Here is a 26,083-nt window from a genome sequence, read left to right on the forward strand (position 1 = left end):
ATTTATCCAAAGTTACAAAGAACGTCTTTGAGGCAGAAATTTTGGACTCATGAAATCTTAAGCTTAGATCATTCTTCACTTAAGCTTCAGTGGAATTTAGGCACTGAACTCTTATATTCTCCTTTGAAGGAATTATATTATGGTGGCCAAAATTGCACCTAAGCCTCAGTGACAGAATATCTGCAAGAGGCAGCTGACGGAAAAGTTATGCACAGGACCAAAGGTGGAATTCAGACTTTGAATATAGCTCTTAATCATTTCAGATAAGTCAACCAAAAACCATAATTAATAACAAAAAGTAATAATGAACTTCTGTCTAACATACGCTACTTAACTAACCTCAATTCAAATCACTGACCTAGAATTATTAAACTCCCTTTCCTATTACTAATCAGAGGAGAGAAACATCCAGTTCTCAGAGAAATGATCTTTTTTTCATTTGTTTCACTGAGACAAATTAAGCTTTTTTCAGTCTGTGTGATATTTTTTCACAAGCAGAGCTGATGGGAAAAAAAAAACAAACCCACATTTCTTTTTATTTGTCAAAACATTTGTTGAGAGAAAAAAAGGTGGAGACTGTTAAAAATCAGAATTATTTTAATCATAGTTCTTAAATTCTTAAGAATTTTTCATCCGTTTCACAAAGTTCTTTTTCTGGGAAAATAAAATACTGGAAAGTTCCATTCTCTTTCTATTTAACCGTGTCACTTTTCTTTCAAAATGGAAAATTTCTGGAAAAGGAAAAGTGAGCAATGTTTTTTATTATGGTGGTTGGTCTGTGAGTTCAGGGCTTGTCCTTCAGTCAGGTTGAATAGCATTCCACTGATCCCTGCTATGCATGAGTACTTGAACATCAGCATTTGCAATAAAAAAGGCAGCCAGAGACTGAAAGAAACCTCAGGAAGGGTTGACATTAGATTTTAGAAACTGTTTAGTTTTGTATTAACACCGCTTTTTCTTAGAGTCAGTAGTGAAATTTGCACCAACCTCATGGGCAACAGAGGGAGGCCTACACTGTACACTTCCAAATATCTCACCAGAAGTCTTTTAAATATATTCCCTCGCTTGGCTCTCCTGTTTGCCTGTTTGATCTATGCTGTGGTGGGAATGGTTTCATCTGCACTGCTACTAGCCATCTGAGCTGTTCCCCATTCCCAAAGAATTTTGCTTTCAAGCTGGCTGCAAGCTGACATTGCCTTTTTGTAATATATTTATCTGAGTGTTTGCTGGCGGGGGCGGAGAGAAATGCCAGTTATATAAGCGAGAAAACCTGTTTTACAAGTGAAAATAATGTCTACAATCTGGAAGATTTAAATGAGTCAGACGTTAGGATACACATTTAAACCAAAACCCTGATGATATATTTGAATCAAGCAAATGCTTGCACATGCACGTAATCCTTGGGTAATCAGTGAAGAAATACTCACATGACTTAAGCTATTCACAGGTATGAGACTTTGCATGACTGCTCCCTCAAGTGGGAATATTAAAATTTCTGCAAGTGAAGTAGTAAGCACCGATTCTTTACTGAGGGTCACTTACTACCAGCTGCAAAACCAATTGTTTGACATGTCCTGCACAGCACACACCATCAGTTAAGCAAAACTGCACTGTGGCAGATTAGAAGTGGCCAAGTAGCAAGGGTTTCTGCTAAGCTTCAGTCAGAATTCCAGCTATTTGGAAAATCAGAGTTCATATCAATGCCCATCTATAAGTATATTGCTTTAAAAAAAAAAAAAAAAACAAAAACAAAACCAACAAACAAACAAACAAAAAAACAACAACAACAAAAAAAAAAAACAAACAAAAAACCACAAAGATTTTAATTTTATTTATTTTTAATGATGTCTGGCTGTAACAGCAGCTAATTAGAAATATTTAATGCAGAAAAACATCTGCAAGTTAAAATTGTTTTCAGTTTAAATCTTACCATTTGCCAGTACAGAAATGATATGTTAGGCATGTTGCACTCTCTCTCAGTATGATAGCAACTAAAGTGGCTTAAAATTGGATTCATTTATAAAGCTGGACACCATTAATATCACCCCCTGCATGACAGTAATTCATTTCATTCTGGTTTGTCTGCACAGCGGTAGGGGCTCTGGTCCTTGTATTCAGATCACAGTCCTAATTAAGTATTCATTATAGAATACATATTTTTTCATTTAAGACAGAATATCAAACATTCATGCCTAGTATTAAACTTGTTTACCATTGGACTATTGTTTTATTAATAAACATTGCCATACATGTCACCACTAACTTCAGGGTCAAAAATAGATCTGGGTTGAAATTCAACCCTCACATACAAATTTCTTGGGACTTTTTGGAAGAAAAGCTGCAACCTTTGCATTAGTATCAGCCCCTGTGATTTCAAGGGGAGTAATAAAACCTTGTGAGATTCTTTATTCTACTTTCTGATTGAACATACCTGAAATTTCATGAGAAAAAGCCAAATAGAGTTTTGTGGTAAAACTCTATGGCAGATACTTAGATTTACTTTGATTTCAATCCTGAGCTCACAAACACCAAGCTACATTCCTAATGCAGTTAATAAATTCTCCAAATCAAGCAGTCTGAGGAAAATTTCTTGATTCAGAGTCAGAATACTAATTTCTGAGCATCGTGTAACAAGAGATGGAAAAACATCCTGCTCAAATCAGCTTGCACCTATGGAGTCACAGATGACATCAATCTGCCATCCTTCTCTTTTCTTATGCCTGTCTGAACCAAAGCCCACAGGAGTTCCTCAGCTCAGCTCCAGAGATGTTAGAGGCCAGGAGAACCTCAACAATATTATCTCTGCTGTTCTTTACTTTCCCTGCTCTGGTGCTCCTTATCTGCCCTTGGCTTGGCCAAGCAGTAAAACTCTGTCTCACCTTGACCTTTCCAGCACATCTGGAAGGTATACCTTTCCTGTGGGGTCCTTTTACTGAAACAAGTCCATATGTGTCGTGACCCTGTACCCTGCAAATATCTCATAGTCTTGCTGGAACAGCTTTCCCAAAGCTAGAAGAAAGAAGCCATGGATACAATTAGTCTTACCTAACTCTGGAAATGTAAAAAGTATATTCATAATTCTGTGCTACTTACTCAAATTTCTTCCAAGAGCCAATGGGGAAAAAAAAAAAAAAAAAAAAGTACCTCTACAGGAAAATACAACTGATCCATTTTATATGCGTATCTTAGCATAAGGTGAATCAAGGAAAAATCCAGCTACTCAAATATAGGTTTGTAATGTAATTAAAGGTGCCGTTGGATGTCTGAGACATTGTGAGAGGAATAACTTTTAGATGATAGAATCCAGGCCCTGATTTCCTTAATCTACTTTTGGGTAATTCCTTGGGAGCTCCAGGATACAAGACAGGTTTCTCATGTTTCACTCATTCTCTTAACCTGTCGGTTCTGAATGGGCTGAGACCTATAGACGTTAACATGCTTTAGTTTTCAGTGCTGTGTCATCACTTTATGCATTTTTTTGTTTAAATTAAGACCAGAAAAACAATGGAGATGGAAAATAACTCTACAGACATCCTTAGGTTTAGAGTATGTTGAATAAAATCTAGATGAGTCCCAGTATTTCCATCTTCATCATTTCCACACTGAAAGACTCCCAAAAGTCTCAGAGGATAAATGTGACGTAGTCCTTTTTTATATACAGAATACTGAGGAATAATGGAATTAATTCATTATTCGAACAAAAAGTATCCAGCTTGACAGCATATTTTTCAAATAGAAAAAAATATATTTGACTTCTCCTTCAGAAAAAAAAAAAAAAAAAAAAAAAAAAAACAACAGAAAAAACAACCAAACCCAACTTTGAATGGCAGTTTTTGTTTCCTGTGCTTGAAAGAATCTGAGAGTCCTAGATGACTGGTCATGGAAGTATTTTGAGATCTATTGCTTGGATTATTTAAATTTTGTCTGGAAAAATACCAGACAATAATCATAATGGGAGGGAAGATATAAAATGTAACGTACGGTACAGATTTCTTTGAAAGAAGTTGTGTTTTGTTGAAAAATCATTTAAAAAAGAGAAAATAAAACTTTTTGGATGAAAAAATAGTCAAAATATAAAATGCTACTGCTTTGAAATTTTCAGTTTAGTTGAAAGAAGGATTTACCACCTAAGTGGGAGTTTCGATAACTGAGATATTTTCATGAGTGTTCCACAACACATTTCAGTCAAAAAGAAACACATTAGCACAGAACTACTATTTATATTGTTTAGGTTGACACGGTTCATTTTGGATTAAGTAGTCTGGAGAGCGCAGATGAGCAGTATCGTCAGGCAAGGGGCATTAATGAATGTCTAGTGGTCAGAAAAGGAGGAGCTGGCCTTTTAATTTGGCTAATAGGTGCCTACACCTGAACTGCAGTCAAACCCTGTGGGAGACATTGATCTGAATGAGTGAAGATATCCATCATGTAGATACCTCTGACCTAGTTACCTGAGAGTCCCTTTATAGTAAAGAGGATGATTCTTTCCACCTTAAAATAGATATGTAAAACAGACTGTAAACATTGCATCCTGAAAACTCATTCCACTCTCTGTGGAGTAAAGCAAGTCCAGGATGATGCGTTCAAAGGGAGATGATGCTGTAAATGTCACCCATCTACAGTTAGGTAAGATGAATCCAAGAGGATGTTACTCAGTTCCCTGGAGTGACAACTAGAAGGCACATACATATTTGCATCTTCTTAATACAACTCGAAGACTGGGGTCAGCAGTAGGTTAACAAATCTAGAAAGAAAAGAAAGTAACAGTAATAGAAATGCCTTTATGTTACATTGAGTGCAATACACAGAACATGCAGTGCTGTTTGCTATCAAGGCCAAAATAAGCAGGACACCAGTGTACATCTGGGTTTAGAAAATTCAGGACATAGAACAAATGTAATAATGGTATAGCAATAGGAGAATTCAAATGTTTGGTGAGGACACCACAGCTAATACTTTTTAACTTCTGTGGGGTGAGACGTGGTCCATGAATAGGGCGAGTTGATGGATTTTGCCCATAGTGAAGATTAGACTATTGAACTCTTTGTCAATGGAAGGGACTTATCTTGATTCTCAGTTTTCTCATGTGTAAAAGTGAGTTATCATTCTGAATATTTCTGTGGTTCTCATTAGAGCTTCAAATATTTTTTCTTTTTTTTTTTTTTTTTTTTTAAGTGACTCATTTATTGGGAGGGGAACTAGAAAAGGATATTTTAAAAGTCCAACTGTAGTGTGGTAGAAATTATTCCAAACTGAAGTTAAATCCATGAAATAAATTTGAACAGCAGTCAGGAGAAATGAAAATGTCAAATGGTTTCCTGCTTTCAGAGGCAGAGTCACAAGACACCAGATATAAATATCAACAAAACAAGGTTGTATCTTGTACTTTCTAACCTATCAATATTTAAATCATATGTGTTTTACTTTAAATTAATTCTTTTTTTTTTTTTACTGAAATGGGTTTAAAACTTGTATAACCTTCATCTGCATGGAAATGCTGAACAGCTGAGGACTGTATACACTAAAATGGGCTTCTCTCAATATCAAGATAAATAGACAGCTATTGCATAATCAAGAAAGCATATTTATTTCTCATTGTTTCAGGTAATATATTTAGGAATATGATACTTACATGTATGCCTCTATTCTGACTCTAGAAAAGGAAATACCTGTACAAAATTTTAGGACCAAATTTTCTCGATCTTCTATTAACTCCCTTTATGAAAGAAGCAGGCACTTTACATTTTAGTTTACCAGAAATACTGAAAATCTGTAAATGCCTTTTTGATATTCTTTGAAGTACTTGCAAAAACATCAGGGTTTGCAGGTTTTTTGTTTTGTTGGTTTTGGTTTTTATTAAACACTATTAATCTATTATGATTTTCCATTTGGCTCAATTTGAAACAAATGTCTACTTTTTACTTTTTTTACCCACTTTAATAGAAATAAACATACAAAGTGCATTTTCCCATATTTGACCACTACAGACAGAAGAATTTGCCAGTTGCTGATAATAAGCATAAATGGTCAGGTTATAAGTGTATATACTTACACAGAATTTCATCATTTCCCAGTCTGACTTTGTCTGAATTGAAACAACGCAATACACTTTCATATTTGTTACCAATTAAATGTTGAGGGGAGGACAACAGTTCTGCTTTTGTTGGGCTGAAATGTTTCAGTTTGTTTTGATATATGTTATATACTAATCTGTCATACATAAAACGTTCAAAACAAAACACTTGAAAATGAAAAAGAAAAAGTATTTTTGAAATTGTCAAAACAAGATGTTTCAAGTCCATTAAAATGTAGGGATTGATTCCACTTTTTTAACCTAAAAAGAAAAAACTCAACCAAATAAATGTGATGTTGGGAAGTACTTATACGTTGTCTTAACTGCATTGTTTGGCAGAAAACCATTCCGTCTGCAGAAGTCAGTAGAAATATTTTCTACCTACTGTTTTTCAAAAAGCATTTCTCAGTAGTATTACTAGACATGGAAAAAGCATCTACTCTCTGCAGACAAGATCAGATACAGTGAAGTCTTGTGACATTTTTGGAAACAGTTGGCAGTGATACAGGCAAGAGTTGGATGTAGAATGGATTGGTGTTCTAGAAAGCATTCATTGATATGGTTGTTTTGTTGGGTTTGTGTTTTTTTTGTTTGTTTGTTTTTTAATATGATCAGGTACAAATCCACAGGCTGTAGCAAAAGATGATGAGGAAGAAAAAGTTGTTTGACATCAACAGCTACAAATGCAAAAATTCTGCATCCGGTCTGTAGAAAACTGGAAAAAAAGCAGTATAATCTTGCAATAAAAATGTATCTTTTCAGTTCAATGTGCTCCTCAGATGAGGTGTTTCGGAACCCTGATTCTTCCTGAGACAGTCTTACATGTCAGTTTATAGTTTACTCTTGATCGCCCAATTGAGATCTGAGCTCCTTGGACCAGAAGAGGAGTTCTTTCAAATCATGGCCACTACATGTTTCAGCCTCCCTTCTGATTGGAAGAACCACCAGAGGCAACATCGCTTTCTCCGACCTGCTTTTCATGTCTCTCCTCACTTTCCAGGCCTCTGTGGCAATGCGCTGCAATCTCACTACCCTCTGCTAGATGAAGTTAATGCTCAAGCATAGAATATGCTGTAGATATCCCCTGTGATAGTGGAAGGCCTCCTGTACAATGACAGCAGAGAAATTTTTTTGTCCTTCATCTGTGCCTTTAAACATGGGAGTGAGAAGGAAATTTTCCAGGCTATTCATTTATAACAGGCAGAATGAGCTAGAAAAATGTCCTAGTTATTGCAAACCTGTGAGAAAAGGATATGGTTTGAATATGACTGAATAAAAATGAGGGCACACAAACTCAGTGAAGAGAAGAGATGTTACAGTGCTTAGCAATAATGGTTGCAGTCTCATTTTCTGACAAACTGGTATAGAATATAATCACAATGTGAGCTCCATAATTAAAGCAAAGATAGCAGTGACATTTTTATTGTATATTTCAACTGCTGAATAAGTTCCTTTTCTTTTTTTTTTTTTTTTTTAAACTCATACAGAAACTATTCATTTTTGCAGGCAGGAACAACCCAGCTAGTGGAACTCTTAATTGCATGCAGCTCTGTGCCAAGAAATACTCCGATCCAGTGAGTCTGTTTTGTTAAGTAGCAATGGTGAAACTCAGAGGTTTGAATGTTTAGCTACAAAAAATGCATCCTTCAAAATGCATTCAGAAAATCAGACTCTGTCCCTTGTTCTGAATGGGATTTTTATCAGTTCAATTTTTAGCCAAAATAAGCTGTGTTTTACTGTTTTGCCAAAACAAAACTAAATGCCCAATTTTGATGATGGTGGAATCATAAAAGGAAAAAGAATATGGAGACATCATTTAACCAGAAGTCAAAGTGAGAATAACCGAAGCTCAAACCTGTCTTTTAAAAACAGAATGATTCTGTGACCATTCTACTCATTTATCCAAGTGCTTTCCTTTCTAAACACTGAATTTAACCTCCTGCTATACCTTACTTCTTATCCTGCCCTCAGTAGCCATTAAAAAATCTTGTTTTGTTCCTTTTTGTAGAAATATTTCTGTAAACTTGAAGACTTTCAATATATTTTACACATTGCATTTCTAGACTACCAACCGTAGTTCCTTTACTTGCTTTTCTCAGCCCACCTAATCCAGATGGGTATTCATACAGCTTTCTCTCTTCTGGAGTCTATCTGGAAATAAAGGGGTTCTCTGCATAAAAGCATTTTTCTTTTAAGGTATCCACCACCCCTCCAAGACAGTCAATATAAACAGCAAATACTTCTGAAAGACACAACTTCCTGCCAGGTAGCTCAGATGAGGCAAGTCACTTAGGAGGGAACAAAGAATGAAGAATCATAAGCAAAGATAGATTAAATGGCCTGCAAGGCGTTATATGGAAAAGGCATAGCAGAAGTGGAGAAAAGAACCCTGGGCTTCTAAATATCAAGCTCTCATAACAATGATTCATGTAAAGTTTTCACTGACTGGTCACACATAGCTGAAACTTGATGAAGAGATCTCCAGGTTTTCTAAGCTCTAGTGGATTGGAAACATGTTGAAAAGGCCTAAAATACCTTTTGTTCTGATGTATTCTGGTCTTATTTTACTGTCCTTCCAAAATCAGGAATCACCTACAAGTTATAAAATGACAATGCATACAAATAAATATGAAGGTTGTCAGCTCAACTGACAGTGAAGATAAATTAATTACTTTGTCAAAAATGTTAAGAAATCTTTTGAGCTTCCAAAGTAGCTTAAGTTTTTCTGCAGGAGACTTTTTTTGTTTTTTTTTTTTTTTTTTTTTTTTCTGATATTTCAGCCAGTTCTTATTTTATGTCAACTGGGTTTTCCTTGCTTAAAACCCCTTGAGAAAAATCCCAATAAAAGAATAAATCTGTCATATGAATTGATTTACTGCACAGCAAGATCATGCTTTTAAAGATGTCTCTATTATAGAAAAATTAATTTCTCAAGCTACTTAACACAGTTCTAGTAAAAGCCTTCCACCCCAGGGAGTGCGATGAGTAACAATACCTGTACAGGCACAGTAGGAAGTTTATCAATCTGTGCTTTGTTTACTTTTTCCAGGGAACATCTTTTGGGATGCAGCATGGAAAATAGATACAAACTTCTGTCCCACCAACAATTCCATTTTTTCTCTGTTCCTGTTGTCCAAAGATAGACACTGTAGTGATTGGTTACTGCTTGCACAAACTCTTTTCTGTTTTCTTTAGTAAGTAAATAAGGATTTCCCAAATATTCTGGCCTTTTCTGTGACTCAGAGCACAAGGGTAAGTTGACACCATAGCTGAATTATATGTTCTAAGTACTAAGTATCAGATGATCCCACAGGATAAACAGTGTCATGGATTCATATAATCATTGGTTGGAGGAAATGTCTGGAGGTCGTTCAGTCCAGAATTCAAGTCAGGCTCTACTATTCATCACTATTTCAGAGCAGATGGGGCTATGAATAGCTACGTCTGGAAAGTTTCCAAGGGTGGAGTCTCCATAGCATGCCTGGATGTTATGTTCCAGTACTGCACCCTCGTCTGATGGCAAAGCGTTTTCCGAACGTTTCATCTGAACATCCCAAACCACAAGTCATTATACCTTGGTATACCACCTACTGAAAAGGTTTGGCCTTTTCATCTTTATTACTGCTCATCAAGCAGTTGTAGAGTGCAGTTAGGTCAACTCTTACTTGTATTTTCACCAGAAAATTTGTGAAATGAGGCAATAAATCGTAATTCAGTACAAATCACAATTTAAAAGAAAAAAAAAAAAGGTTAAAACATCTGCCATGGAAAGAGTTATATTACAACTATCAGAAAGTCGGATCAAGTACAATGATCTTCATGGAGTCATGCTGACTCCTCTACACCTCTTGACCCTTCTATATTTTCCATCTGAGTAAACCGTCTGTTTTCCCCAAGGATGAAACCAGAAATCTCAGGAGATCAAACCTCCTTCAGGACATTTTCTAGTTGAGATGGAACCAGCGTAAATATGAACCAGGACAACTTCATAGATATCTTTGGCAGTCTACAGCTTTTCTGTATAATTTAGTTGTAATTAAGACTCAGCCAGCCCAGGAGCTGTCACTTTCTGGTTCCACAGTCCAACTTGGCCGATGTTTTTCTAAGGTCGGAGGACATGTGTGTGTATTCAGGACTTTACTACTAGAGGAATACCGCTGGCCTTAAATTCTGTGAGATGTTTAAATCATAACTATCATGTCAGTAGCCGGTGGCATCCACATTGCCGCTGACCTAATCCCATCTGCTTCTCAGAGGTGTGCCACAGATTGATCAGAACAATTTTTCCACAGGTCTTAGCAGTCAGAAGAGAGACCTAGTGGTGTTGGTTAGTGGGAAACTTATCTCCAGAATGTCAACAACATGTTTTGTATAATGATTTTAAAATATGGTCAGTGCCTTTTTGCTCTATGGTAATCCTTATAAAATTAATAAAGTATATTTCCACTGCTGTTAAATTAGCAGTGCAGTTTGCCTAATAAAATATGTTTTGCTGTCTTGGTTTTACAGGCAAAGTAATAAACTACAGTTTTCAAAGCAGCTTGATACAGTACAAGAAAAACCTTTACAACTCTCCACTTAGATTCTAGTCGAAAATAATAAGGCACAGTTTATTTTTAGATTAAAGACTGTAAGTTAGACAATAGACATTTTGAAAAAAAAAAATGTGGTTTTCATGATTGCATTCAGGTGCTATTTTCATATTCTGCCCTATAAGTATCCGCCCTGCAAGATATTAATTTGTCAGTTATGAGTGGGAAGAAAGAATATAGACACACATAACATGCCAAAAAATATAGAGAGGTGTTAATCTGCAGTGATTTATTAAATTGTTGATCGGTTCTTATATGCCCTCTTCTCCCCATTCCTGAGACAGAACAGGAGATTTCCTCTTGCTTATGATTTCTGTTTTTTTTTGTTGTTTTTTTTTTTTTTCCCACCTGTACATTTAATTTTTTCCAGACAAAATGTTGCAAGCCAGCAACAAAGAAGACAGGTTAAAAAAAAATTATCTATATTCGCTTGTTCAAAAAAAATAAAAATAAATCCTTCATTGGCAAAAAAGAAAAAGCAAGATTTTTTACAAAACTAAGATCTCCTTGTAAAAGGAATCACAAAGAACAAATCTGTGTCTACCTGAAAGATTAACTATTCTTAAGAAAGCGAATTTAAAAAGTAAATAATTTAAAGGAAACAGTGACTGAATCTTTACAGATTCTCATCTTGGTCTTGATTGAGACTAAATAGCTCAATAGCTCTAAATCTTTCACAGCTACATTCTCAGTTAGTCTCCTAAAAGAGTATTTAAGCGACTTTCAGGTGCTGAATCAAAAAATATCCGGGTGGATCTAACTTTGGGTACCTGCTAGTTAGGCAAATTCTCTAAGTTCAGAATCTTGTGTCTCTTCCTGGTCAATAGAGGGAAACAGCCCTCCATGGAGTATTTTATTACCTTCAAAGATATGTGCTTATGGTATGTAATATGAATCATGTTCTTAAACACATCACCCTCAGTTGTCTACAGAAGTTTCTTAGACAACTAAGTTTAGCCTGCAGATGCTTAACTTAGAGATGCTTAAGGTTAGGCAAAAAATATATACCCTCTTCAATGATTTTAAAATAAGCATATCCTTAAATCCTTTTGTTGTCAACTAAGGGATTTAAATGTATTTCTGTGGAATTCTTTATTGATTCAATTGAAGGTAATCGACTCCTTAAGCCCCTTTTGTGAAAGCATCTGAGTTTTTTTCTTGGGTTTTTTAGGCAACCATATTTCAGCCAATGAAATGGAATATTTTGATCTTTCTCCAGTTTCTTTGAGAAAGTGGATCATCATCTCAAAATTGGTGCAGAAAACTTACAAGACCCTGAGAAGAAAAGTTTGTCTTGGCTTGTAAGAGGTTTTTATTTTATTATTTTTTTTTCCTGAATGGCAAAAATCGGATCGTCTGCCAAAATAAAAATCTGTGTGCTAAATGGAAATAAGTTTTAAATAAGAACTTTCAGTTTAGGCTGAAAATGGACAGCACACGGACAATCTACATGATCTTTTCTGACTGATCATTCACCTCTATACCTTTTTTCTTATTCAAAATTTTGTGCCAATAAGAAATGAAATTTATCTTGAATTGGTTTGGTAATTTAAGAAGCTTTCCTTAAAATAGGAGCCTGTTGCAACTGGCTTTTCCCAGGCTTCACAGCTTAGAAACAACCTTTTATATGGTGATAAAATCAAAAGTGTTCCCTGACCACCAGAATATAGAGTACCTTGTTGTAATGATTTCTATATTTCTACAACAGCTTAGATAGCAGAGCCTTGTCCTTCATCAGAAAACCCTTTAGCTTATTGTACTGGACTTCTCTGAAATATGGAAGATATGAGGACACAGCTTTTTAGAAAAAAGTAAGGTTTTGAGCTTAGTTTAACAATGTACTGTACATATGTTTTAATCATTAGATTATTACATAGAATAGAATCAAGATTTTCTACACATCTTACAGGTCTTTAATGTGGGCTGGGTGATGAGCTAGATTTATGTGACTCTGGGCAGCACAGAAGTAAACATCTAGTTCCATAACAGATACTAGTTGGTGAAGGAAAAGATGAGGTTTTAGGCTAATGTAAGATATTAGGGGACCTATGTTCTTTGTTCAGGCAGGACTGTTTTCTAAAAATAATAGTATTTAAAGGCATTTTATCCAGGTTTACAATATAATTCTAAATTCCATTTTTAATCATATGAGACTTAAATCTCTTTGCAATACCGAGAACACGACAATTCTGGTAATAATAAGGTTTATGAATAATCATTCTTCAGCTAGAGGATCCATGGAGCACTGAGATGCATACAAAGATTTCTATACCAGAAATTCTGTAAAAGTAGGAAGTCATAGCTCCATCAGGGTTGACTTTGCAAATATCTTTTCAGTGGTGTTAAATCTGGCACTAAATGACACCCAAACTGCACCAATATGGACATTAACCAACAGCACATCCCTTCAAAAACATCCCTGTGCCAGGCAAGCTTACATAATGTTGTGTGCAAGATGGGCATGTGATGAAAGTGCTCAATTAAATATCAGGAAATAAGATAATTACAACACCACTCACTACTTGAATGATGTTTTTGAATTACATATATTTTGTCAGTAAAGCAGAGGTAAAACAATAGGTATTTTTCCACAGATGGAGGTCAATTTTCGGAAGGAATATTCAAAGGAAGGCTGTATCACCCCTCAATCCATACCCTGAGGAGGGAAGAAAATGTATGGATTTTGACAAGAACTGGGTCAGTTTCCAGAAGGACCTTGCAAGTATCTTGTATTGTTTCTTTCCTTTATGGATTTTGTTTCTAGTTTTGTAAAGAGATATCTTACCCTGACACTTGCTGGAGTAAACTGGACTTACCGTTCTTAGTAAGTCTTTTAAGAAATAAACAGTGATCTCAAATTTATCTGAAAAGCATTGAGAACTCCTTTTCTTAGGGATCAGCGAACTGTGAAACTCTTTATAAAAATGTGTCTTGAGATGTTCGTCTCCTTTTGTGTGTGTTACCAAAGTGTTATTTGGAAAGAAGCAGGAAGTGAGAAGAAAATTAGTTACATACATTATAATCACTAACAGGATATTTAAAGATCTATATTGCTGGTTTTGGTTCTATATAGAAAATTTAAGCTGAGATTTGTTTTATGTTGCCCCTTTGAAACTTAGATCTATCAAGAAGATTTTCATTGATTTCATTTTCTTTGCACTTTACCACCATCAGCTGTATTGACAGAACAGCTGCGTACAGCTCCAAATAACTCCTGCAATAAAGCAAAAGAAGAAGTACGTTTTGCTCCATTTAAAGCTTCCCTTCCCAGTTATGTTTCTCAAAAGGTAAACCTAGCTTCTGTGAGGTGATCTTGGTGTCTTTAAGGTGAAATTCCAATTATCAGGCAGGGAATGAGCAGTGGCTGGAATAAAGGAAGAGGTGGCTTAGTGAGAGACAATACACTGCTTTGTTCCTGAATAAAACAGATCAAATAGTACAAGATTCATTCCTGCTTGTAAAAACAAGTGCTGGACTCATTTCATTCAAGTTACTGATTATGATTTCCAAATTTCTTCAGGTTTTGCCCACACCCGAATATAACATGGGGACTGAAGGCACAGAGGAGAGGCTGGAGAGCACGCTGCAGGTGTAGCAATCACATTTCCCAGCTTCACAAGAGCAGCTCCGGTCTGGAAGCACTGGTATAGCTATAACACAGACAGAATCTGGACCCAGGTCGATGAAGACCGTGTGGATTTACTGGTTTGAGGCTCACTAAATCATAATATCCACGTTGTGCTGTGTTTTGTTGTGTGGACACGCACTACATGAACTCCACTGGATATACAGCTGAGGTGTCATGATTTCCATAACGAAGATACAAGAAAAGTAGCTCAGATATTTTCCTGGAAAATTATTTCAATGTCATATCAGCAAGGCCTGCGTTGCAATATATGTAACCCTGTCCTTGGGAAAACACTCCATTTCCCGGGATGTTGTAGGATGTGATTATTACTCTAAAGCTTAAGCAGCAAAATGCTGGGAACGTGACACTGGATTTCACACTAAAGCAAGCCTGAACACCTTTGAGAAGGTCACCCTTACATGACTTCAGAAACGTGTACCACGTGCTTTCCATGAAATATATGTGCCTAATTCACAGAGACTCTTCAGTAGGTAGTAAAATAAGTAAACTGAGTTTCTGAGAATAGTGTATCTTTTACTTAAATTAATGACAGCTAGTGGCCAGCTTTTGGTAAATACGTCATTTAGTATCCTAAGCGTGGGTTTAGAAGACTACATTTAAGCATGTATTAAAGCAAACAAAACCCCAAAGCTATTAGTCAAAATTCTTTACGATTCTATTAATTGTTGTCTGTGTCTTTGTGAAGAACTACCTGATACCTCCAGTTTTCACAAAATAACACAAATTTCAGAACAAATTCTAGCATGTCTGACATTTTATACAGACAATACATTTCCAGCTTACTATTCATATGCTCATTCCTTTTTTTAATGATAAGGGTTCAATTGTCAAATTAATGAACAATATTTCACCACATGACTTAGACAAATGCTACACAATGTGAATAGCAAATCATTAAAGTGAACTGTTCATATGCAAAGCCTAAATGAAAAAAAAAATGCATCTAATTACTCATTGTAATAATTATAATTATAAGACCGACTTGGATGCATGATTGATTTGTGACTTGTTCACACATGCAAAATCTTTAAATCATAAGACAGACATTAAAGTACTCAGATTCTGTATGACTATATATATTGAATAGAGATGAATAAAGATAATACCAAAAAATCATCAAAATTTTACATGTTCAATATTTCACAAACCCCATTGCTTTCTCAAAGTCATTTATGAATAAAGACAATTTGAACCACCTTTTCCTCTCAAAATATTCTAGTTGGTGCAAAACATCTAGAAAAGAACAGAAATAGATATGCTTCAGCTACACTGCCAAATTATATTTTCCTCAAGAAAACACAATAATAGGTATCACACTTAGCATGAAAGTGATCATGCTAATGAGATGATGTCATGTTTGTTATAAGATCATTATTCCAAGGACTATGTTAATTCATTCAATAAGCCTCCTGTGAACAGTGTGTGGTGGCCGCCCTCTTGGTTGGTACAGCAGCGATTTAACCAGGGACAGCCAAAGCTAAACACCTGATTTGTTTCTTCATGACCTAGAGTTACACTGCTGGGGATATAACAAGGAAAGTCCTATGTAGGTCACCAGAGAGTGGGGTCTGTGACTGGAATTGGACGAACACATGGTTTATCCATTTATTAAGGATCTTAATATTTTGAAAGAGAACTTTACACCAGGAATCAGGAAAAATCAAAGCCTAGAAAAGGAAAAGGAAAAAAAAAAGTGTGAAAAAAAAATCGACTGAAGCAGCCTTCCTGATTGCTTTTATTTTTAATAGCTTTTCTGCTTCTTATTGTATCGAACAACTGATAAATGCATACTTACTCCTAAATTAAGGTATATATTTAACTGAAAATATTGTAGGTTTCATTTTAGAAAATATGTTGAAATATGTTTTCTTGCAATTCCAGTTCCATTTCCTCCAACACACACTGGGAAAAAATCTCAAGAAAACAAGAACCTGATTTCTTCTGAAAATAATCATAATTCATAACTAAACAAAACGATTTCTTTAAAAATAACCTGACTTGCTCTATCTGTAAAACACACTCTTCAGAGAGTTACTTATCTAACAAAAATTTGGTGCTGAAAAAATAATTAGCTATTTTCTGAATCTCAGTTCGAGTAGAGCAATCATGCAGGTAATCAATATTTGTTTCTTCTCTCTAATCAATCTGTGTCCTGAGCACTTTGATAGATATTATAGACAGAGAACTCTTCCCCTTAAAATCTTCTTAACAGTAGGACAAAGGAATTATGATGGGAAAGTACACGTGGCTGCAGGATATTTTGCTCAGATATGATTCCCAATTTAGCAATTAAAAAAAAAAAAAAAAAAAAAGCAGGATACTTGCATGCCCATCAGTGTTTGGGATACAATAGAATTACTCTGTATTTGAATCAAAGTGAATGAGAATTAAACTGGACTCTTAGTCTTTATATTCAGCTATAAAAATGTCAAGCCTACAGAACGTACAGTATGATTTGCTATTACTACTGAATAGTAATTTCTTCCAACACTTATACACTGCATTTCTCCCTAGCTATTGGAGCGGAATTTTATTAAAAAGGGGAAGGGAAAAAAAAAAAAAAAACACACCAAACCCTCTTCACCTCCCCACGTCCTTATTAGTGGTTAATGGGATTCATTCCATTGTCCCAATGTGTTAACTTTGCACTTTCCTTTCACAGTTTCCTGTGCTACTTTGTATTTTCAGGTTGAGATGGATAGCAAAACCATTCAGTCTCAGAGGCAAAGAGAATGTACTGACTCGGATAATCTCAGTATTTTGACACGCTGGCCATTCGGGCTTAGGAGCGGAGGACATTAGGAGGGAGAAAGAAAAAAACCACCCTATCAATAACTTAAAGCAATATTGTGCAATGCCACCACCTCAGCCCCTCGCTTTGGCGTAGACTGTGCCATTGAAAAACAGTGCTGAGCCAGGCTTGGCACAGCACATCTCCTGTCCCAGAGGCAGGCCTGCCTCTTCTGCCTCTTTGAGAAGGGTATTATCCTGGCAATCAATCTGCAATTCTTCCCTGTAACACCAGCCTGCAAACAGGAGCAAACTCCTTTCTCACACTGCTGAATAAGTTGGCATGTGAAAGCAGATATCAAAGTTTAGATACTTAACTTTGTGCACAGTTATCTAATGCTATATCTAACTGAAATGCCAAAGTTAGGGGTATAATTGTCCTCCTTAGACAGTGAGGAGAGAAAAATTCCTCCAGAAGGTCATCATTCTGCACACAGAATGATGGATGCAGTGAACAGCCCTTGGAAGTGCTTAGCACTTACTCTTAAAACTAGAGGGAGTCGCTACGAGTCAATTTCTAATTCTGAGAGAGCTATTTGGGTGAGATTAAGTCAATTCCTTGAATCCTACACTAACAAGAAATTCATATGATATTCTATAAATTGGGGGCTTGTATTATGAATTTAATAAAATACTGTAAAAAAGAAAAAAAAAGAATACCTGACTGCAAAAGATCATGACCTGTGACAAACACGCAACTATCACAGGACATGGGTGGAAAGAGGAGACAGCGAATTTCATGTTCCACAGTACTGGAGGTAAGAGCAGCTTACTTCCCTGTTAAGAAACAATTAACAATGGCGAGAGATGATCAGTGGGAAGGAAAGTAAAATGAAATAATAAAAACATGAGGTCAAGCAAAGGCTTTGCAAACTGAAAGATCTTGAGAATCCTGTCCAAAGAAAACAACCCCTATGAGGCTTAGAGTTGTGTGGAATCAGGTCTGAGCTGCACATGGAACGTCTAGCTGCCTGCTAAATACATAAATATATACACATATATGAATAAATAAATATGTATGTATGCATGCATATATGTATGTATGTATCTAGTTTCAAAACAACAAATTCCTATATTGGTTTGAAAATTATTTGTGGAAAAAGTTTGATGTAAATTGATGGATAAATATATTCAGAGGAGCCACAATAATTTTGATAAAATATTTCTTGTCAAAGGGACTATGCTTCATCACAATAAGTATGTCAGCACCTGAGAACCTCAACACAGTAAGAGAACCTCAATATAAGAACAAACTAACAAAACTAAACCACTAAAAACATGTTTCTCCTTTGAAGCAAAATGACATATTTATGAGCTAGCAAAAGTAACAAATTTTATCAACATTAATCCACAAATTTGCCTTTAATACACTTTTTCTCAACGATTTTCCTCTCTGAGTTTTTGTTTTAGAATTTTTGGTCCCGCCATCCTCCTCAGCTTCTATTCTATTTATTTCATTATGATTCTTTGTTTCTTGATTCCAAACACAACAAAAGCACAAAATAACATTTCCCAGTTGACTGGAATCAGAGTGAACCAAGCCTTGGAAATGAAGAAGCGTACCTGTGTGGATAAAACTTTAGAGTGATATTTAATAGACCGAATCCTAAATTCTCAGCTGATGAGCAACATAATGCTGATTCACATTACCTGAGACTCTAACCCCGAAGCTGAAGAATGAGCAACCTTTTAAACTTTTGCACACTTATCTGAATTGAATATGTTACCATGAATTTGAGGCCTTCCAACATCAAATACATGTCAATATCTCTGAAAGCATATCACACTCCAGAGGACACCTGGAACCCCATTAATCTGTTATCAATAAACAGGATTTTATTCCCTGCTATGAAAAAATGATTAGCAACCCTTGATGTGGAAGACAGAAATCAAAGGCTTCTGAGTGAAGACAATAAAACTGATTTTAGGAACAGCTCTTTGGACTGAAAAGGGGATGAACCGAGACTGACGGTGCTGGAACCTCTTTGCTTTGCAAAAAAACCCAATTCTTTTTAGAGGAAAGGAAAATCTCCTTCCATGGGACAAGGGTAAAGCAACATGTTTGGGAGGTTCACTGCACAAGACAGACATCACTGGAAGAGCGAGGCCACAAATACTGGGGCGCACACAGTGATAAAAGCAGAGCATATAAATAAAGTGCAGGCAACTGAAGACAAATGCTACTGACTGACAAAAAAACAACAGTAAAATTAGCAACTGTCCTTGATAATAGAGGGAAGTAAAGATTACACCCGTTTTGCAAGTGTGAGTTACTCTTTATTAGCTGTGTTTAACAATAAGTTCTTTGTCCCAATTATATACTTTAAAAATTAATTGTGCACACCCAATTTCCTGTCCTGTTGCTGTCACTGCATCACTGTTGCATAAGGTAAATGTTTATAGCTAAATGTCCATCTTACCAAGCTCTTTAGGGTAACATGGTTATAAATTTTATAGAAGCTCTGAGAAGAATGTGAAGCAAACAAATCCAGTCCTGGTGCTTTTCTTTTTCTTAATTTTTTTTTTTTTTAATTTTTAAGTAGTATCTCTGTTTTAATAAAACAGAATCTACATTCAAAGTAGAGGCTTGGCAGTTTGCAGCTAAATGAACAGAAGCAAAGGCTTTTTGGGGAGAAAATTAGCTGGTGAAAATTGCTATGGCAAAGTGTACGAGGTAATAGCATAAAAGATGCAGATTCTGAGCTCTATGTTGTGGCTCTATTAAATTTACTGTTGTAAATGCTTGAGGGAAGACAGGAGTTCCTCCATCCATGTTCAACAGGGCTCATTAGTTCTTGCACAAAAATACAAATTCATGGCTATAGAGCTCCAGAGAGGAGCTGACTATAATCTAACCATCCATGTGGCTGGTTTATATGTGCAGTGTTCAGCAAGTCCATATACACCCATGGCTGTAAAAGAGTTTTCTACATGGATATTCTGGGTGGGATTCAACTCCAGATTAAGAAACCTACATTAGATATCTGTGTAAAGGAAGTTTTCCGAGCTTCATAATCTTCACTGATCTCCCAGTTTATTTGCTGATATACAGGACTATAGCACACTGAAATGCCCTTCGGTTTTCCACCTAACCTCCCAAAACTTTGTCAAGAGGGCACATAAAATTAAGTTATGGACAGGACACCAGCAGTGGCACCCATCACTTATTTTTAGATATCTGTGATGTAGATATCAATGAATCCCACTCCTGCTATAGGGTGGCATTAAGATACGATATATGTTTGTCCTCTTTAAGATTAATATTGGGTTCACTAATGGCTACACAGCCGATTAATTTTGGTATCTGACAGGCACTTTTCAGTGTAGACAAATGCTTGCTAAGACATGGTTTACTAGCACTGACTGTTTACGTATAGTACATACACATCATTTAGCCCTCCAACCCATGATACTAGACCAGACAATATGATTTCTTTCCATGGGTTGCCCAAATAAGAAAGTATCTGAGACACCAGACCCAAGGGAACCAGTTTTCTTCTAAAGTAATACACGTTTGTCTTCAATGGTTCTTAAGCAGATGTTAAAAGAGGTTATCATGTAAACTTTCACATGGATTCCAAATACTCCAGATTCCTCATCTGCCTCCTCTAAGATGGTTCCTGCTAAGAAAATGAAATAAAAATTACTGAGCAACTTTAAAGGAAAAATAGGAGATTTAAGAAAAGTCGTAATATAGCTTGAGAAGGCAAGTTCTGTTAAAAAAACTGTACCTTGCTCCCTAACTGCACAGAACACATTAACATCATAATATTCTATGTCCTTTTGGGAAAAGCAGGTTGTCCCTTGAATGGTAGAATAAATAAAGCCTCGTTTCCTATGTTTGCTAATCTTGATATTAAGTTCTCTTGTATCTAATAATGTGCAAATTCTGACTGATAACAGTTGTCATTTCATGTTTACTTCTAAACTTTCTTGTTAACAGATATTTTTTGAGGTCCAATAAAAATCATTTGTACAAAACACATGAGAGCACTGCTTTTGTTAAACTTAGCTAAAGTTCAAATATTGGTTTAAAGCTACTAGAGAGGAAAAGTAGGGACACAGACATACAGATGCAGATACACAGACATGGAAACATGATTGCAAATGCCTTATTTCCTTAGGGAATCAGGCTCACATAGCAGATATGAGTCAGAGATCTTTTCTGTTCCTCTGATCAGATTTATTCACATCTTTTCAGTTTGTATAGTATTGCTATTGCTGGCCCTAGAAAATAAAAAAAAAAAAAAAAAACAAACCCACAACTTTAGCTGAATTGAGAGGCACAAGCTAGTGCAAAGTTTAAATAAAGATATCTAATATTACTGGGGGTCCTTTCTTGAAATGAATTTGCATGATGAACCCGATGAGGTATGTGTGCCTGGACTGCCTAGAATCATCCCATTTCTCCCACCACAGATTTAAATTGTCTAAATTTGTTGAATTTAATTTTCATTTATGGTTTGTTCAATTCCTTGCTGCAAACTGTTCACTGAACAAGACCAAGATTTCCAGAAACCCTACTAGCAATAAGAAGCACCAGCTTTTGTTGAGAAAATCAGAATATAATGGTTGCCTAGGGTATTTCAAGGATAACACACAACAACTAAGGTTTGAAATAACGTAATTGCCAAATACATCTCATTATTTCATCATAGGTTGTGGGGCAACAAGAATAGGGTTAAATATGATTACAAATAGCATAACAAAATCCTGATTCTTCAGAAAAGGCCAGCTTTTTTTTTTCTTTCTAACAAATGTCCATGTACCAACTTAGTATGCCTTCAGAACCCACCAGAATTCTGTGAAAGTCAGAGAATTGGACATCTTGTTTGGTCAGTGTTGGAGAAATTATATTTATATACTTCAGCTGGTGTTACTGGTCTGAAGTATCTGGTTGCTTCAGCTGACGGGGAAGGGGAAGAAAGGAAGGGAGGAGTGTGGAATAGAAGGGAGGAGATGGGAGAGAAGATGGGAGGGAGAGAGGAGGGAGGGGACAAAGGAAGGAAAGGAGGAAGGGAGGGAGGAAGGAAGGAAGGAAAGAAGGGAGGAAGGAAGGAAGGGAGGAAGTAAGGGAGGGAGGAATGAAGGGAGGGAGGAAAGAAGGAAGGAAGGAAGGGAGGGAGGAAAGAAAGAAGGAAGGAAGGAAGGAGGAAGGAAAGGAAAAACAGTACAAGCTGATTATTGGATCATCTATTTTATTAAACACAAGTCGGAGTATTGAGTCATTTAGTTCAGGCAGGGTTATAGTATAAATAAAGATGTGTAGGAATCGTGGAAGAATTAATACAAAATAATCCTTTCTCCAGTTGAGTCAGGCATTTCAGACTTTTTTTTTTTTTCCTTAACCCCTAGAAGTAAATGAATAAATGGGGGAAAATACACACAGTATACTTTTGCACTGGAAAAATTTCTATTTTGAATGGGATTTGGCTCAGATGTTCTGTGAGAATTGTAAAAGAGGGCTTTATTTTAAGGAATCATATGGATTATATAAGGAAATGTCCTCAAACAAATGTTAGAAGGAAACAAACAAACAAACAAACAAAACAAAACCAACCAAACAAAAAAACCAACAACAAACAAAACCAAAACCAACGAACCAAACAAACAAAAAAACCCCAACAAAACACCAGAAATAAAACCAAAACAGAAAGAGAGAAAAACCTTAATTTAGTGCCAGTTGCTAGACTGAGCAAAAGGAAAAGAGGCTGTGTTTAGTGTCACTGAATTCAGTAAGTGATTACACGGCACGGGGTTTCATTCAGGACCCAGCGAGTGATCTACAGCCTGTGCTCTGTAGGAGGTCAGAATGGAGATTAAAGTGACCTTTTCTAGCCTCAAATTCTATGAATCCAGGTCTGAACCCAGGGTCCCAATGGAAACTAAGTGACGATATGGAGTCTTTGGGGTAAGCTAACCTATGGTTGATGGATGGTTTTACTTCTTTATTTCCATAGAGTCCCCCACCACATTACTCACACAAAACAACTTTCTCACTTGTGACATTCAAAACTTTTACAGACAAAGGACCAATCAGTATACATAACCACAAGTACCTCCAGGCTGGAAATGAGAAAAGAGGTTTAAACTACTGGTGGATACAGTTTCTGCAGCAACTTTCCAAACAAAATAATGGGACAGGAATGCATTTGAAGATGGAACTTCATGTGCTCCTGGACAAGACTAGAAAAAATTATGATCTGCGATAGCAAGGAACTGGACTAAGCAGTTGAGAAGATTTGTTCAAGCTTTGTTGCCTGTGTTCCTAAATCCTTGGAAATGATGGTATAGATTTTCCAGTGTCACTTAATGACTGAGACTCGGGAAACTTTTCTTTGTTTGAGGTGAGCTGAATTCTGCATGAACAAGCACTGTCTTAACACCCTCATATCAAAACTCATGGTGAAAGAGAGAAAGCTGCATGAGTTGTTTGGAAAAGCAAATCCTGCCTTCAATCACTCTGTCCCCTTTCTTCCCACTCTTTTCAGTTAGCTGTCTTCATGGCCCTTTATTTACAGGGGAAGGACTCACGGGTCTAGATACATCAGCCTCAATTTCTGCACTGAATCCACTTGTGTGCTTGCATAGTGGGGTAGGCAGAGAGAATATCGGCGCAGAGAGGGTTAATCCTGAAAGACTACAAGGGGAAAAAAAACCCTGTGTAGAGTGGGAAATTAGTCAGCAGAGACCTGACAAAGTGCTTCCTACACATGCTGTTCTGTCAGGCTGCACAGCTTCTTCTGCTTCAGAGGTAATTACATAGATTTTCTGTCTTGTACTTGCAAAAACACAGCACAGCACTCCACCACTGCTTGTAGCTCAGTGCTTCAGGGCTCCAGCTGCATGGGGCTGGAAAATGTTTACACAATTTCTTTTAAGGTTTTTAAACCACAATAAGAGATGTGGCTAACTCTGCATCTAAGGGGGGAATGGAAGACTCCCCTCTGGAGCTGGACTTGGGTGAAGGGAAGGACTTCCTTGTAAGGCAATATAATTATCTCTTTCTCAAGGAAATGGCTTCTGTCATACTGAAAATCATCCTTTGTTCTGAATATTTTAACTAGAGAGGAACTGAAAAGAATCTGGATGTTGATCTGGATTTCAAATTCTCACTGTTTCAGATCCAGAATCCTGATATTAAACTCATCGCTAGTTTTATTCAGTAGTGTTCTGGGTTCCAATAAGAAATGTGTCCATTCTTTTTGATTTGACAAATACATGAATATGCATATTCAACATATGGAAAATGTATTTATTAGTAAAAATAACACATGTGAATGTGCATATTCCCCCCTCAATACTTCCATATGCTTGAATAATTGCTTGTTCTGAGATGGCCATTTCAAATCATATATAAATTCGAATTTAAGTATTCAAACCAATTTTTACAACATGCCCTTTCATTAGATTTTGTGACAAATGGAATGTCCAAATTGTTTTGAAAACACAATTCTATACTTAAGTATAAACTTAACATATTTTTCTAACATAGACCTGTGTATAATGTTGTAATCTTCACTGGCAAATATGATACAGCAAGTTTCTCCATGTTCACCTCCATATATGAGGCATGAAACATTGGTGGAAATTATAGAAATTAAAAAAATCAAACAAACCAACAACCAACCAAACAAAAAACCCAACAAAACACAAACCCCAAGATTGAGGGTGAAGGGGACTTAGAGGGTCTACCCGATCATTGTACCTTGAGATGGGAAGACTTTCTCTTCTGTTAGCTATGACACATGATTGTCCAACCTCTCCACAAAACCTTCCAGGCAGCCACTGCCAGTGTTTCCCTGTCTTCACCATTAGAAACTCATTCCTGTTGCTTTTGCTACATCTTCTTTCAGTTATCAAATGGAATTGCCCATACCCATAACAGAGAATTCTCTTCCTCTGTGACACTCCCTTCAGAATGGCTAAAACAGTCCTCATCTTTCTCTTTCTTTGACTAGACAATATTTGTACTTTTCCACACTTGTCAAATTTTTCGGACTTCTGACAATTCTTGAGATCCTTGGCAAACTCTCTTAAAACTGGTTTCCTGTGCTGCAACACTTAAATGGAGCAGACAAATTCAAATCTACATTTTGAAAGATTAAAACCAAAGAGAATTTTAACTTAGTTTGAACTTTTTTATTCATAAAAATAAAAATTCTTGTTAATTTGTGGCAATGGAGACGTGGTTCATTTCTTAAGCTTTTCTTCAATAAAAATTGGGCAAGTGGTTGGCTTGAGTCACATCTTAACTATGAACACAGCAGTAGATTATCACAGTTTTTGTCCACATTGATACTTATACTTGATCTTCAACCCTAGAGAAAGGGATATATAACTAAGTGGACTACAAAAGAATGAAATAATGAAAATATCATATTTTATTTGAGTAGGAGCTTGTTTTTTTTTTTTTTTATTTCAGCACTCAGAATGTTTTCTTCCTCTTTTAATTTCTATTATGTTTTTCTATCAATTTTTCTATCATGACTTATGTACCCTTCTTATACTGCTTCAATCTGTCACCTCCAAAGACAAACAGTTCCTTTTCCTTGGTGGCAGATATTTGGCTCCTAAACAATTTCTCTTCTCATTGTGACCTTGCTACAGGCTGGAATATGAAGGGGAGGGAAGGGAAAAGGAAAAAGGAAAAGCAAAAAAGGAAAAATGAAAAAGGACAAAGGGAAACTCTACTAAGGGAAAAAGGTGAGGTCAGACCTCAGTCCTTTAGAAAATGTCAGTTGATTTGAACAGGAACACTATGAGGCAGGAGGGAGGATCAAAGCAAGGTTTAATCATTGCATTTCAGGATTTATTTTTTTTTTTCCAAGGTTTGGTGTTTTCAGGAGCTATTTCTCACCTTTTTTTTTCAGGTATACAGATTTTTCTGTGTGGGCAGAATGTGAGAAGCTGACAGCATAACTTCACCACTGGTAAACAGTAAAGATTTTCTTTAAAGCAACCGCTAAGAATTTATGT

The sequence above is a fragment of the Vanellus vanellus genome (genome assembly GCF_965231255.1).
Source record: "Vanellus vanellus genome assembly, chromosome: Z".
Lineage (NCBI taxonomy): Eukaryota > Metazoa > Chordata > Aves > Charadriiformes > Charadriidae > Vanellus > Vanellus vanellus.